Below are 324 nucleotides of genomic sequence, written 5' to 3'. Positions count from 1 at the left end.
TAGTTCTCTAGGTCTCTTTATATAGCTGTCATCTCTGGAGTATCTTGGACACTTACAGATTTTTGCACTCAAAAATGTTTAGTTATGTTACTGTGTAAGACATTGGGGAGTTGTAGCTTGTTTTGAGAATATCAGTTGTTCAGCAGGGAAGCAGAACTAGCTACTTATATCTGCTCAAAATTGCATCTTTGTCCTTATTGGGGGTCCTGCAGACCCCAAGTCTCTTATGCTATAGGATTTCAGATGGATTTTCATATTCCTTGTTTGGAAGTGCCCCCTAAGAATGGAACATGTGTGTGTGAGTACAGAGCCAAACCCTCCGGG

The sequence above is a fragment of the Dromaius novaehollandiae genome, chromosome 1 (genome assembly GCF_036370855.1).
Source record: "Dromaius novaehollandiae isolate bDroNov1 chromosome 1, bDroNov1.hap1, whole genome shotgun sequence".
Taxonomy (NCBI): Eukaryota; Metazoa; Chordata; class Aves; order Casuariiformes; family Dromaiidae; genus Dromaius; species Dromaius novaehollandiae.
Note: the sequence above shows the minus strand (reverse complement) of the source record.